At 37.7% G+C, this 13,772-nt stretch overlaps 1 pseudogene; it reads left to right on the top strand.

The window, feature by feature from the left end:
* The first annotated feature begins 3,257 nt into the window (after positions 1-3,257).
* LOC124995986 lies at positions 3,258-12,890 on the top strand (annotated as a pseudogene).
* Positions 12,891-13,772: the final 882 nt, after the last annotated feature.

Here is a 13,772-nt window from a genome sequence, read left to right as displayed (position 1 = left end):
AAAACTGATATTCTCTTTAATGCATCACAGACAGAATGGGTGCGCAGTGTAAAATAGTCACAATAGTTGATCATCCACAGCTCATATTAATTGTGATGTACATTGTCAGAGGATGTTTGATGAAAATAAAACCGTTTTTATACTTGGTCTTTAGCTCCATCTATACCCTTAGCAAAGCTCTTGGCCCTCTGTGTTTGTGTGTGATACAGTTGAAAATCTTTCTAACTTCATTCTGAGTCTCCTTTGATTTGTCTCTGAATGTCCCCTTGACTGTTCTTCTTTATTTCGGTAAACAAACCAGTGCAATGCATTCAGTCTCAACAGAGCATGTGTGAGCATGAGCATCACCTGGATGGCAGCTGTCATTAATCAAGCCCTGGTCATCACCCTATATGCTGACACTAAGTGCTACTTCATACTTCACCGGCCATCTTGTTGGCTTGGCATTGTTTCCTTCTATCTACCCTTGAGGACAAAGATAAACCTGTGAAATTGTTTTGGCATCCCTTCTGCTTCGGCGAAATGAGGCCCTCCTCACTTTCATTTGTCCCTCTTATCAGTGACACCATTGTGTGTCTGTATGTCTGAGCTATTAAACAGGAACTGTTGATTTGAGGTTGTTGTTGTTTAGCTTTGATGTTCTTATCCTGTAATTAAAGTAGTAAAGGCAAGCTAACATTGTATTTGCGAACTAAAGTCAGATGATGAGAAGCTACCAGTTGACTCATGAACAGAAGGAGCATTGCGTATTAGATCAACTTCCAGTGACCAAAGGGCATTAAAGCGTCAGAAGTCTAATATGTCATCATGGATTCCTTTGAGGAAATCATTTGGATGCTCAAGTGCCTGCAGTCAACACAAGGATCAAGAGAGCTATTTCTGAGCAATGCAAAGTGTGAGGCTGTCTACAAGGTGATAAACTGTCTCAGAGTCAGACAAGGATCTTCTCCTCTGAGACCTTTGCACCGTATAACAAGACGTTTTCAACACCTGATGGCTCCGCATTTAAGGTCTTAACCTCGAGCAGTCTTACTAGATTTCACATAACGTTCCCTGTCCACAGCCCTGCAGTCTGCAGCTGTACTGTAGCACTGTTTGAATGGTGGATTTTTGACATATTGCTGACATTTCACAAAAATGCATTATGACATGTAGGTGTTTTGTTTGAACAAAGAGGGAGTTCATGGGGAATGTGAACATGGAGACTAGGGTACGTAAGCTATAATGTGTAGGTGGAGTGCAGGGTGGAAGCAATGCATCAGTTCAGAATTAAATGCAACCTAGTGTGTTTAATGTTTAGTCTTCTGTGGACATTATAATTATGAACTAAATTCACTTTACACAGGGCTCCCATAGATGTTTCCGAAGGACAAAATTTTAAGATATGGATTACTGCTCTTTGCAGAGATAAGCATCTAGTTAGACTGGGATGTAGCACCGTGTTGGTGGATGTCTTCAGAATTTGAAGACATTTCTCATCAAGGTTTAATGGAACCTGTGCATTGTTGTATTTTCTTAATTAAAAAGGTTCTTCGTTTTCCCTAGGCCTCTGTGAATTTACAGTCGTACCTGATATTGTCGCTATGTGACAGATTATGACTCAAATTACATAATAATACATGTAATTTGTTGGTATATCTCATTATACAATAAAGGAGATTGCCATGTTAGGGTATTTTGCACATTTTATACTTTTGTCTGGTCATTTGGTACAAATGCAATGAGGTCACCAGAGTTGCAGAGTATGCTGTACTTAAGTGTATGTAGTACGTCTGCAAACTGATGTGACCCCATACAACTGGAGAAGGTGCAGTGACCTATATTGATGATCTTGCGTCGCACTCCTCATAGCTCAGCTTTCACACCTTATGTTTAGAAGACCGTTATAACCTTGAGGGCATTGTTGTGCTACCAGGGTGGAACATACCAATCTGTGCTAAGATTCTCATTCTCAGCTGTCATCACACTGTCTCTAGTGCTGTAGTTCTCTGTCTATGAAGACAGACTGGACCAGGGGATATAAACAGAAACTTCTGTCTGCCTGTTGCCGCTCTGAGAGGAAAATTATGGAGAATGGATGTCATATGTTTAGATGGACTCATCTCACGTAGTATTGTCAACATGTTCAAAAAGTGACAACAGTTATTAGATTAGATCCATGAAACCTAATATTGACAATATAGATTCTTTCAATAAAGGACGATTTTCCGGTGAAATAAAGGATTACCCAAAGTGTGCAGGTGAAATGTATTTTAATCTTTGTTTTAAATAATCATCTACAATGTTAGTTACAGTCATGCATGTTTTTGCAATTTTTAGTAAGATGCATGTTGTGATTGACAGTTAACAGTATGAGTTTTATAACTTTAGTGTCATTCAGTTTATTGGAGATAACGGACTAAATATTTGTAAGAATCCCTTTGTTAAATCACAGTATATCTACAATGCAAGAAATAATATTTATCCAGACAATTCAGAGTACAGGTTCTCATTTCTGTCTGGAATTTGTCTGCAGTAAAATTATTAGGTGAATAAAATATGAATATTATTAAGAACACTGATTTACACAGTAACAGAACCATTTTGATCAAATGTCATTTCATATCAATTTATTTCATTCATTACTTCAATCAGATTTTGGATCCACTGATCAGTTCATCGTTAGTCTGGTTTTAACACAGTCCTGTTTGAGCAAATGTGATAGAAGAACACAGCTTCCTCATCATTTACTGTTTCATTCCAAATAAGATGGAAACTAAGCCTTTGGTATGGTGATAATGAAAATGACTATGAATGTTTGAAAATCAATCCTAAATTATCTGTAGTCTTCAATCGTATGCCAGTCAATCTAACTCTAATCTGGAATAGTACTGAGACTGATGTCATTGGAGACACACTTCTGCACCACTACTGGAAAAAATATTTCTGAGATACCTGTAAGAAACTAAGTCATTCAGACACATAGGCAACAGTGACTTACCGTGTGACGATGGATGTTCTTTTGGGATAAAACATTCAGTCAACAGTCTCCTAAACCTCATACAAAAAGAACAAGCAGGAAATACTACCTGGTCAGAACAGCCGTTGGACCATAACCATCTAGGTTCTACAGCTACTGTGAGTTTTACGTCTCATCGAATTGGAAGGTCTGATTCATGTATTGAGGAAATAGAAAGTGAACCTGTCATCATGTTTTTTCTGTTGGTTTTGCTGGTTTTCTACAGAATAGCATAAGCACATTTATTTCATCAATGAGGATGGAGTAAATTTTTGAGAAACATAACCTGAATATTTATCTAAATGTTCATTTATTTTGTTAAACCACGGATGTCTTTGTTGTCCTTGGTTTAGGTTGACTGTCCACATTGAAGAGTCCTCTGGGATGATGTTCTACAGACAGGTAGATGAATGTGCCAGTGAGTCAAACGTGTTTGAATCTGTTAAAATTTATTCATCATCTTTTTTATTCAGCTGATTTAATCAAGATTCTCCAACAAACCAGTAGGTAAGATAGCTGAGACAGTTGTTGTTGTCTTCATATCTGCTAAAGCATTATTCTCTATCTGTCTTAAGTTTCAGTTCATATTCAATTCAGTCAGTTTCTCCATATCATTGACAACAGGGTGACAGGAAAAATTGAATCTTATGGCTGCAGGCAACTCCAGACAACAGGGGGCACTAGAAAAGGTTTACTGTGAAGGTTTTAAACTGGACCCAAGAACTATTAAATAGAGAATAATGAAATAGATAAACAGTGTCAAAAGATCATTTTTATAGATATTGTTGTAAAACTAAATCTATAAAGTAGTATAATGCTATACATTCTGTTTAACTATAGGAAATTAATTTTATAGTATGAAACTACAAGCTTTCTTCACTGAACCACTGCAAATATCCTCTAGAGGGCTGTAGAAGTACTCCAGCTGTGTTCATGGTTTGGATGATATTCAATACAATCCACTGCACGAGCACCTAACTCCTTCTCATGTTTGTTTCTTTACCACAGGCACAGAAGACGACGATTTTCACAGAGTGATTGAGATTCAAGCTTTCATGAGTCACAAGCTGAAGGAGAGATGTTCAAGTTCATTGTCAGTGGAATGATTTGATTATTCTTATTCCTAGTTTCTTCTGCACATGTCTTATTTCTGTAGTGAAATTATGTTTTGGTGAATCACCAGTATCATCCAACTTGTTAGATTGTATCAATGAATTGAATTGGAAGCATACATTACCTTTAAATATCTTTCTTACTCCGACTAAAAATTCTGAGCTGTAACAAAGTACATGTCGTTAGTGTTAATTGGTGGCTAAATTGTCCTTAGTATGTGCTAGTGTGTGCATGTTTTGATTTCTCTGTTTTAAGCCCAGTGATGGACAAGCTGACCATGCCTAGGACGTGTAGAAATTGAAAAAAGACATGAAGGATTTAGTTGACAAATAACGTTGCACATTGGCTGCTGAAGCTTTAAGTCTGAATCCTACATTAGTCATTGCAAAAGAGAAAAACATGACACACAGTCAAACTGTTAGATCATATAAATTATATAAAAGACTGGGATTTCGAGCCTACACTCAAAATACTTTATGTGGTGTTTACTGGCAGGAAACTGTCTGCAGCTTCTTGTAGCTTTCTCAGCTCTACAATCATAGTTCCTATTTGTGTACTGGCTTATTCTGTCCCTCTATTCAGGTGATAATGATCTGCATATAACATGTACAGTAAAAAAGACCCAACACTGTAAACAGAAACTATAATTTAAATGAAAAAACCTTATCATCTACAACACATGTGTGCATTGTTTTTTAGTATTGGTATAACAGCTCACTGTCAGTTAAAACCCATCCTCCACTCAGTAACCACTACCTGTTTACAGGCATCGAGTGTAACTGCACTCATCTTCAAGGTCAGACATTACTAGCTATCCCTGCACATATGATGAAACAGGTCAGGGTATAAGCTGTATTACAGAGGTACCAAAGACTGGTAAAAAGGGTCGTGCAGACATACCAACAAAGCCATTACACACAAACAGGGACACCATTACAACCTGACGTTGGTGCTACACCTAGGACAGTCAATAGCACATCAACCACAATGAACCTAACAAGCTGTCTTGTGCTTTTGTAGTAACAGGGAGGATAACAGGATCCGTAATAATGAGTATCAAAACCCGGACGAAACATCAGCACACAAGGAGCAACAAGAAATGCAAACTCAAAAAACAGAAAAAACATGATCAGATTCCAGAATAACCTTAAGCATGCTGATGGAGTCATTGTATCAATAATCACAATTCTGTTAATCTATGCTATCAGTAATTAATTTCAGCATAATGAACCAGTTTGTCGCACCATTATGACATCATGCAGTAACAGAATGTGGCTGTGATGTCACAGATGTGCTCATCCAAAGCTGTAAACTTGAGTACAGCAGGAAGTTGCTTAGTTGATGACTGTAGTCTCACATAAACTTGTGATGATTGTCCATGCTGAGTCTATTGTGTTATTTATTGTAACTTCTTGTCATTGTTTGTATGATTAACATTTATTTTAGGGTTAAAAATAGTGCAACAAGCAACAAGCATGTGTCATCATATGACTCTTATTATAATGTTCTCGACTATATTAAAGTGTACATTTTCAATTCACGCACATCAGTGACGCCTAATAGGTCAGCTGTTAACTTTCTTCCCCTTTCCAGATCAAAGCTAGGAAGGATGTCTTCTTGAATAGCTATTGTACACAGTCGTTGGTTATATGATTTGTGGCTATCAACTACAAATTACTGGATTTTAAAACGATGTTTTTCCTATGCTTGGATTCTTTGGTAAGATCAAGAGAACATTGTGGAATTAAAAGCAGTTGAAGTGTTGTCTTTGGAAAAACACAAACAAAACAGCTATAAAGCTTTGTTAATAGCATGTCATTGGACATAGTTTTATCTGTTTCAGTGTCTAGGAGATGAGTGTCATGGCAGCCCTAGTGTGGTCGTGAAACGTGGTGACAGTAACATGTTACTGAGTGTCTCTTCTTTCGGTGAGCGTTTGTTCAGTCTCTTTTATTTGGAGATTTACTTGAATCATTTCTAGTTGAAATGTTTTCTCTGACATTGTTCAAAGGGTCTACATGTAACATGCTGCAGATTGAACTGGAGTTTGTGTCTCATCAACTTTTCTTCAGACAGATTTTATCACATGATGTTCATTTTATCTGGTTTTACAGGTGTTGGCTATGTGGTGAGAAACAGACCTCTCATTACTGACCAAAGAAGATGGAAGCACTGAGTGGATCTTGTTTGAAAATCCCATGTAATATAAGTAGACACCAGGAAATAAGTTTGACAGCAGCAGAAAATCCTTTGGAGTGTGGATTAAAAATGAGTGGATTCTGCCTATATCCAGAATAATGTAGTCTTTCAACAGTAGTGGTGAGTCAGTTAAACATCTATCCATGAATATTATGGAGACCTGGTCAGAAAATGCACCACTTGTTTTCTGTTTAAAACAAGTCATTCAGACACTACTACTACTTAGAATTGAGAACGGCCGATTTCATGGCAACAGTTTTGTGATCATTCAAATAAACAGTTAAGGTAAGACAGTTTACAATGTGAATTGCATCGTTAGATTCAACATATACTTGCTGATTGTAATAAGCATTAGGTCATCAACTTGAAATGCTGAATTTGTGATGTGTACTTGAAACTGATGACCAAAATGGAAAGGTTACAATTGATACATTACCATACCATTAACTTAAATTTTAGCTAAACCTACATGTTGATTCTCCTTGGAGACCACAATTACATTCGGTGATGTGAAGGAGAAGGAGTCTGTCACTATCACCTGTCATCCAGCTTTCACTCCCTGTCACACTCCCCTCCTCAAACTCACTGGAATCTACAACAAGACCCTCACAACAAATAGAGGAAAACACAGATGGGACCTTTACAACTAAAATCAGGAGACCATCACTCTGTCAGACACAATGATGGAAACAACATTCATCTGTTCTGTCAGATATCATGTGAATGAGGGAAAAGACGTCAAGACAGCAGAGAACAAGAGGACTCTCAGCGTTCATGTAAGACACAGATTTGTTGTTGGATCCTGTCAGCACATGATGACTGATGGGATGTCAGCTGTTTGGGATGAATAAAGTCAATCTCTGTCACATTTTCTCAGATGCTCCTAAAGACACCTCAGCATCCATCAGTCCATCAGGTTTGGTGTCAGCAGGTAGCTGGGTGAATCTGCCCTGCTCTAGCAGAGCCAAGCTCCCATCAGACACTTCACCTGGTTCAAGAACAGCAAAGATGGACCATGATCCTATTGAAGGACACTTCTACAGCTTCACTGTGACTGATTGGAGGTAGTTTATTACTGTGTGGCCTCAAATCAACTTGGTAACCAGGTCCCGTGATTCATCTGAATATTGAAGGTAAATGCGATCTGAAGTGAACCTGCTCTCATTGTTTTTCTCTTGTTTCGTTTCTGACGTTTCTTTCTGCTTGGTTTTATTTTCTTTAAAACAGAGAGCTTGTCATTGCACTCCAGGTTGATGAATTCATCTGAATGATGGAGGTAAATATCTTGATGAAAACAATTTCAAACTGATCAGTTTGACTCTAAATGTCATTAATTATTGGTTATGAAGATGTCTTTGATGATCCAGGGTTTAGGGTTGATGTCATGTTACACTGAAGATCCTGGGAATTGTAATTCTCTACAGTACAATCATCATCTTTCAGTGGTAGACAAACTTTTCTTGATATGATCTTTGCAGTGGAGAGATATGGTCTTTTTGGGAGTCAGTGTTTAACATCTGTTAAATTATTCATCATCTCTTTTTTTTCAGCTGCTTTAGATCAAGATTCTCCAACAAACCAGAGAAGGTAAGATAGCTGAGCGTTGTTGTTGTCTTCTATCTGCTAAAGACATTCATTCTCTATCTGTTTAAGTTTCAGTCTCACTTCAATCAGTCGTTTCTCCAATCATGCACAGTGACGGAAAAATCTGAATCTTATGGCTGCAGCACTCCAGACAACAGGGGCACTAGAAAGTTTATGTGAGGTTGTTAACTGAGCCAAGAATATTAATAGAGATAATAATATAACGTGTCAAAAATATTTTTATAGTATGTTGTAACTATAATTATAAAGTAGTATAGCTATATTTGTTACTATATAGAATTAATTATTATAGTATGAACTACAAGCTTCTTCACTGAACACTGCAATCACCTCTAGGGCTAGAGTCTCCAGCTGTGTTCATGGTTTGGATGAATTCAATACAATCCACTGCAACCTAATCCTTTCTCTGTGTTGTTTCTTTACCAAGACAGAAAGACGATATCACAGGTGATGAGATTCAAGCTATGAGTCACAAGGAAGGAGGAAGATGTCAAGTTCTTGTCAGGATGATTTTATTTTATTCCTTGTTTCTTCCTGCCATGCTTATTTCTGTAGTGAAATTGTGTTTGGAATAAGTATATCTGTATTGTTATATGAAAAATATTATTTTTGAAATGACAATTAGCTTCTAAAATATCATTAAATACTCCAACTTCTCACGTGACAAGACAATGTCTTAGTGTTAATGGTGACCAACTGACACGGCTAGAGGTTGAGATGGTTTTAATGTGCTGCTAGTGTTACTGTGATGAATAAGTGACTGTCACAAGATAAATTTGAAACTGTAACATAAGAGATATTAAAAGATGATTCGTCTACGAAATCTAGTGATAGTCGAGACTGATCTTTTTACAATAAATCTAAGCTAGAGCAGGAACATGTATCCACACATCACGTGACAACAATTTTTGTTAAGTTACAGACAAGAGCCTAGACAAGAACACTGTATGTGGTGTTTACTGGCAGGAAACTGTCTGCAGCTCTTGTAGCTTTCTCAGCTCTACAATCATAGTTCCTATTTGTGGTCTGGCTTATATCTGTCCCTCTGTTTAGGTGATAAATGATCTGCATATAACAATGTACAGTAAATAAAGACCCCAACACTGTAAACAGAGAACTATAATTTAAATGAAACATAATCCTATTGTCTACTTTTGCATTTATTTTATCACCATTTTACTCGACTCTAAGTTGCGGATAAAACTGACCATCACAAGCTTGGACAGGCTACTGATTGGTCTCATGCTCATCGATTGTAGTGACTGCTGGTTAATCTACTAGAGTCAACGGGAGGTTAGTGTCAGACGTGTCAGGGATTACCCCTGACAAAGATTCAGATCAGCAAACACAAGCTAACACAGAGACAAACACACCGTTGAGACACGACCTACATCAATTAGAAACCAAATTAACTGAACAAGGAATGTCAGCTTTGAAGGTGTGGGAGGACAACCTGGTGAACGTTCTGGAAATAAACACGAACCAGAACAATCAGCAAACAAAGCCACCCGAAAGGCTACGGAAATCCGAAACATTAACATACTGTGGAGGCATCACTGCTAACCACAGATCCACAATACTGTTCACTTTGCCCTATCAGTTATTTTAATTTCATGTCATTTTAATACATGTTTGTGCCCGATGTAGAAGTGTGAGTGTAACAGAAAGTAGTGGTGTGATGTCAACAGATGTGCTGAGAAAAGCTGAGAACTCTGAGTAAACACAGGAAGTTGCTTAGCTTGATGACTGTAGCTCCACATAAACTGTGATGATTGTCCATGCTGAGTCTAATTGTTTTATTTATGAACAAGTCTTTCATCTGTTTGATGAATAACATTTATTTAGGAGTTCAGTATAGTCGAAAACAAAGCAAAACTGTCACTCAATGACTCTTATTATAATGTTCTCGACTTATTAAACGTGTACATTTTCAAGTCACTGTTCAACAAAGTGACGCCCTAATGAGGTCAAGCTGTTAAAACTTTCTTCCCCTTTCTCAGATCAAAGCAGGAAGGATGAAGTCTTCTTAGAATAGCTATTGTACACAGTCGTTGGTTATTTGATTTGCGGTAATCAACTACAAATTACTGGATTTTAAAACATATTTTTCCCTGCTGCAGATTCATTTGGTAAGATCAATGAGAACATGTGAATTAAAGATTTTGTGTTTGTTTTTAGTTGTAAAACAACAACAAAAACAGCTTATTTGTTTAATAGCAGTCATTGTGACATAGTTTTATCGTTTCTGAGTCTAGAGATGAGTGTCATGGCAGCCCTGGTGTGAACTGGTGACAGTCAACATGTTACTGAGTGTCTTCTTTCTTTCAGGTGAGCTGTTTGTTCAGCTCTTTTTATTTGGAGATATTACTTGAATCATTTCTAGTTGAAATGTTTTCACTGACATTGTTCAAAGGGTCTACATGTAACATGCTGCAGATGAACTGGAGTTTGTGCTCATCAACTTTCTCTTCAGACAGATTTTCATCACATGATGTTCATCATTAGTCTGGTTTAAAAGGTGTTTGGACAATGTGTGAGAAAACAGACCTTCATTACTGCATCCAAAGAAGATGGAAGCACTGAGTGGATTTTTTGAAAATCCCATGTAACTATAGAGACACAGGAAACTAGTTTGACAGCAGCAGAAAACGTTTGGAGTGTGATTAAAAATGAGTGAGAGTTCCTGCATATCCGAAATATGTAGTTTCAACAGTTATGAGGTCATTAACATCTATCCATGAATATTATGGAGACCTGAGTCAGAAAAACTGCACCAACTCTGTTTTCTGTTTAAAACAAGTCATTCAGAACATACTACTTCAGAATTGAGAACGGACCTTCAAGGCAACAGCTTCTTGTGACTATTCAAATAACATTAAAGGTTAAGACAGTTAGTTTTACATATGGGTATGTTACGCTTTCTACGACAAAAGAAGAGTGATGTTGATCTAAGCTTAGGTCGATAAACTCTGTAATTGGCAAGTGAAATTTGTGGATTGAAAAATGGAGAAATTTGAACTATTCAAAACGTACAAATTAATAGTCATAAATATTGGCTGAGTGAAAAACCACAGATTCTCCTTGGAGACCCACAATTAACATCTCAGGTGATTGAAGGAGAAGGAGTCTGTCACTATCACCTGCTCATGTTTCACTCCAACGTCCACACTCCCCTCCTCAACTCACCTGGAATCTACAACAAGACCCTCACAACAAATAGAGGAAAACACAGATGGGACTTTACAACTAAAATCCAGGAGACCATCACTCTGTCAGACCAATGATGGAACAACATCATCTGTTCTGTCAGATATCCTGTGAATGAGGGAAAAGACGTCAAGACAGCAGAGACACAAGAACTCCAGAGTTTCATGTAAGACAACCAGAGTTTGTTGTTGGATCCTGTCAGCACATGATGACTGATGGGATGTCAGCTGTTTGGGATGAATAAAGTCAATCTCTGTCACATTTTCCTCAATGCTCCTAAAGACACCTCAGCATCCATCAGTCCATCAGGTTTGGTGTCAGCAGGTAGCTGGGTGAATCTGACCTGCTCCAGCAGAGCCAAGCCTCCCATCAGACACTTCACCTGGTTCAAGAACAGCAAAGATGGACCCATGATCCTATCTGAAGGACACTTCTACAGCTTCACTGTGACTGATGGAGGAGTTTATTACTGTGTGGCCTCAAATCAACTTGGTAACCAGAGGTCACCGTGGATTCATCTGAATATTGAAGGTAAATGCAGATCTGAAGTGAACCTGCTCTCATCTGTTTTTCTCTTGTTTCGTTTCTGACGTTTTCTTCCTGCTTGGTTTTATTTTCTTTAAACAGAGAGCTTGTCAATGTGCACTCCAGGTGATGAGATTCATCTGAATGATGGAGGTAAATATCTTTGATGAAAACATTTCAACTGAGTCAGTTTGACTCTAAATGTTCATTTAATTTTGGTTCATGAAGATGTCTTTGATGATCCAGGGTTTAGGGTTGATGTCCATGTTACACTGAAGATCCTGGGAATTGTAATTCTCTACAGTACAATCATCATCTTTCAGTGGTCAGACAAACTCTTCTCTGATATGATTCTTTGCAGCTGGAGATCATTTGGTCTCTTTTAGACGTCAGTGTTTAACATCTGTTAAAATCTATTCATCATCTCTTTTTTTTCAGCTGCTTTAGATCAAGATTCTCCAACAAACCAGAGAAGGTAAGATAGCTGAGTCAGTTGTTGTTGTCTTCATATCTGCTAAAGACATTCATTCTCTATCTGTGTTAAGTTTCAGTCTCAACTTCCCATCAGTCAGTTTCTCCAAATCATGCAACAGGTGACAGGAAAAATCTGAATCTTAATGGCTGCAGGGCCAACTCCAGACAACAGGGGGCACTAGAAAAGGTTTAGTGTGAAGGTTGTTAACTGGAGCCAAGAACTATTAAATAGAGAATAATGAATGATAAACTGTGTCAAAAGATCATTTTTATAGATACTGTTGTAAACTATAATTTATAAAGTAGTATAATGCTATAAATTCTGTTTACTATATAGAAATTAATTATTATAGTATGAAACTACAAGCTTTCTTACACTGAACACTGCAAATCACCTCTAGAGGGCGGTAGAGTGCTCCAGCTGTGTTCATGGTTTGGATGATACTTCAATACAATCCACTGCAGAGCACTAACTCCTCTCTCTGTGTTGTTTCTTTACCACAGGACACAGAAGACGACGATATCAACAGAGTGATTGAGATTCAAGCTTCATGAGTCACAAGGAGAGGAGGAAGATGTCAAGTTCATTGTCAGTAGAATGATTTGTCATTTCTTATTCCTTGTTTCTTCCTGCACATGTCTTATTTCTGTAGTGAAATTATGTTTTGGTGAATCGTGGCATCATATATTTAGATTACTTCTGTATTGTTGTAACAAATTTACCTTTTAAAACAAATCTGTCCTTTCTGACATCAAATAAAAACTTCTGGAGTGAACAAACCATGTCAGTGTCATCAGTCCAGTAGCTGTGTACAGGCTGTGGGTGTGGGAGATGGTCATTTTAAGTGTGGCTAGTTAAGTGGTTATTGTTGTTGTTAATAAGGTGAGTACCACCAAGATATTAAAAAGTGGACTCATCTTGGAAGAGACGTTGTAGAAATTTGAATTTCTGAATTTCAGTCCCTAACAAACTACAGTTGATATGTCTGGCCTGCATTCTTTGTGTTGAGGAGATTTAAAGTTGTCTGAAGTCCTTACAGTGTCATTGCAGACAGCAGAGGAAACAGTGTACACACAGGTCAAAGTGGTTTAGCCACAGCACAGTTTCATACAAGCTGCGGATGCTTCAGAGGATCTCTACACTCAAGAATACTCTATGTGGTGTTTACTGGCAGGAAACTGTCTGCAGCTCTCGTAGCTTTCTCAGCTCTACAATCATAGTTCCCATTTGTGGTCTGGCTTCATATCTGTCCCTCTGTTTAGGTGATAAATGATCTGCATATAACAATGTACAGTAAATAAAGACCCCAACACTGTAAACAGAACTATAATTTAAATGAAACAAATCTACATCCACAACACCAGTGTAGTACTAAGGTTGTATTGAATTTAAGTTAGTGGTAGTTAACAGTTTTCTCACGTTGTCTTTTTTTTTTTTTTTTGTAACTTGAAGAAGTTGCCGTGTAATAAAAACCTCACCATCAGTAACACTAATGCTGTTTGAGTTTCAGCATTTGCTGTAAATATGAATCCTCAGGTTTTCTCCAGGCTCCAAGGGTCAGGAATTGTAGAGGTGAGGACCCAAATGCTGGATAATGATGAGGAGGCAAGGAATCCAAGGGAAGAGGAGTATTTAATGAACAAAGACAAA

The sequence above is a fragment of the Mugil cephalus genome, chromosome 18 (assembly GCF_022458985.1).
Source record: "Mugil cephalus isolate CIBA_MC_2020 chromosome 18, CIBA_Mcephalus_1.1, whole genome shotgun sequence".
In the NCBI taxonomy this organism is placed as follows: domain Eukaryota; kingdom Metazoa; phylum Chordata; class Actinopteri; order Mugiliformes; family Mugilidae; genus Mugil; species Mugil cephalus.
This window is presented reverse-complemented; position numbering and strand designations above follow the sequence as displayed.